We start from the raw sequence: 2457 nt of genomic DNA on the forward strand, positions 1-2457 counted from the left end.
AATATTTTATACATTACAGCCATGGTGTATTATATTTTACACACACAGTCCATTACAGACATGATGTATTATATTGTATACACATAGTCCATTACAGCCATGATGTAAAATATTGTTACGTCTCCGTTCGTTAGTTAATTTTCCGTAACTTCGTTTCGACGAAACTTTAGCGACACAAGTCCTTTTTTAAACAAAACTGGTTTATTCTTTCTGAATATAACTTTGCGATACACTTAATTTCAACAGTCGCACTATAACAAACGCTATAATGAACGTCCCACGTGCTCAACTTCAACAATACTCAGTTCAAATACACACTCTCTGACTGCAGTTCAATTACTCATTACCCCATCACGTTGTGACCATCTTATATATACAAGACTAACACATATCTAGTAAATTCATTCATGATGGAACAGGATATTTCTAGAAAGAGGTGGCGTGATACTAGTCATGTGACCTCGCTGACGCAACAATATAATCATGGCTGTAATGGATTGTGTATAAAATATAATACATTATGGCTGTAATGGACTATATGTATAAAATATAATACATCATGGCTGTAATGGACTGTGTATAAAATATAATACATCATAGCTGTAATGGATTAAGATAAGAATGTCATGCAAGGAAACTCATTAATGTATTCGTTTGAGATTTGCATGCCTACAGAACTTCACTTAGCATCAGAAGGGGGCCCCCAGTGGTACAGCGGTATGTCTGCGGACTTACAACGCTAGAATCCGGGTTTCGATACTCGTGGTGGGCAGAGCACAGATAGCCCTTGTGTAGCTTTGTGCATAATTAAAAACAAACAAACAAACATCAGAAGGGGACACCTAGTGATATTTATAACAATTTTGTAAAATATAATCTTGACGTTTTATACCCGATGAACAGATTACTAATGTTGATAAATACTACCATGTAGTCACCATATGTCTGTTTTTAAAATATGCAGCATTCCCATTATGACGTTTTATAAACTTTACTAGCACTGATAAGGACAATAATGTTATTATTTCCAACATCGTGTCTCAATTTAGAAATGATCAAGTTACCAGTTAACCAATTCATTTTTATATTATGTTTGAAGGGCAAACATAAAAATATTTCATAAAGTTTTGAGTCAGGATATTTTGAAGTCACCTACCATATCCACTAAATGGTAAACTTATCTGACTTGATGATGATTTTATTTTATCGGTTAACATAATAAAAACATGTTTACAAACATTAGAATTAAATAAAACCATAGTATACTCATTAAAAAGTCACATTTATAAAGTCTTGACCAATCTCCAGTCATGTAACTTTGTTTAATACTGTATGTATATTACTATATATTGGTAAACTACCTGGATCTTATGATAACAATATCTTCTTCAAACATTGTACATTTGTTACAGTGTTTACTTCTAATATAGTTTTCTTTATTACTCATTCAGTCATCTTTAAACTGTTTTTACCCCATTAGCACAGTGGTATGTCTGAGGACTTACAAACAAGACAACGGGTTTCAATACCCATGGTTGGCAGAGTACAGATAGCCCATTGTGTATCTTTCTGCTTAACTTCAAACAAACAAACTCTAAACAGTTGAGTTGCACTTGTTGTTATAAAATATGTCCCCATTTTCATCTTTAGTGTTTAATCATATAAACATGTAAGTTTAGAATTAAATTACTTAAAGTATGAAACAAATGATAGAGGGTATATACCTAGTATTGTAGGTAGGATTTATAACAAATTATACCAATATACTGTTAACCAGAAAGGGAAACAAGGAAAAATATATATACCTACCATGTCAACAAATGTAGGTAATGTATCTAGGAAAAATACAGATTGTCAAATAACCTTTACACCTCAATTAAAGTTAATATTATTAATTGATCAAAAAATTGAACTTAAAGATAAATTTGGAATATATAAATTTCGTGTAGTTGTGATTTAAACTATATTGGGCACATGAATAGATACCTAAAGTTCAGAATAAGAGAACAAAAAATTCAGCTGATAAATTAAAAATGATAGATTTGGGTTAAAGGACAGCAAAGAACCTTTTGTGCTAATTAAGCTGTCCTATCTACTAAATTAAACTACACCATTAAAAAAAAGAATTTAGAGCCAACCCTTTTCATTAAAGTATTTATTAAGCTATCTCCCTTAAATTAACTGCCTCCAGAATTAAACCATCATGCTAGAAAAACAAAACTCTCTGCCTAAAATGATTTCTACTGTGCCATATATCTACTTATGTTTCCTAATCTTACCATTAAGTATGAAAAAAGATGATGCATCAACATTGTAAATTACATTTTTGTCAGTGCTTTAAATGTATATGTGGGCTTAAGATTCTTATACAGTAGGTGTGTGGGACTTTTTGTTGATAAAAGTCGACAACAAACAGCACTTTTAAAACAAATGGAATGTGTTTAATATATTCAAACA

Source organism: Limulus polyphemus, unplaced genomic scaffold, assembly GCF_000517525.1.
Source record: "Limulus polyphemus unplaced genomic scaffold, Limulus_polyphemus-2.1.2 Scaffold7484, whole genome shotgun sequence".
NCBI lineage: Eukaryota > Metazoa > Arthropoda > Merostomata > Xiphosura > Limulidae > Limulus > Limulus polyphemus.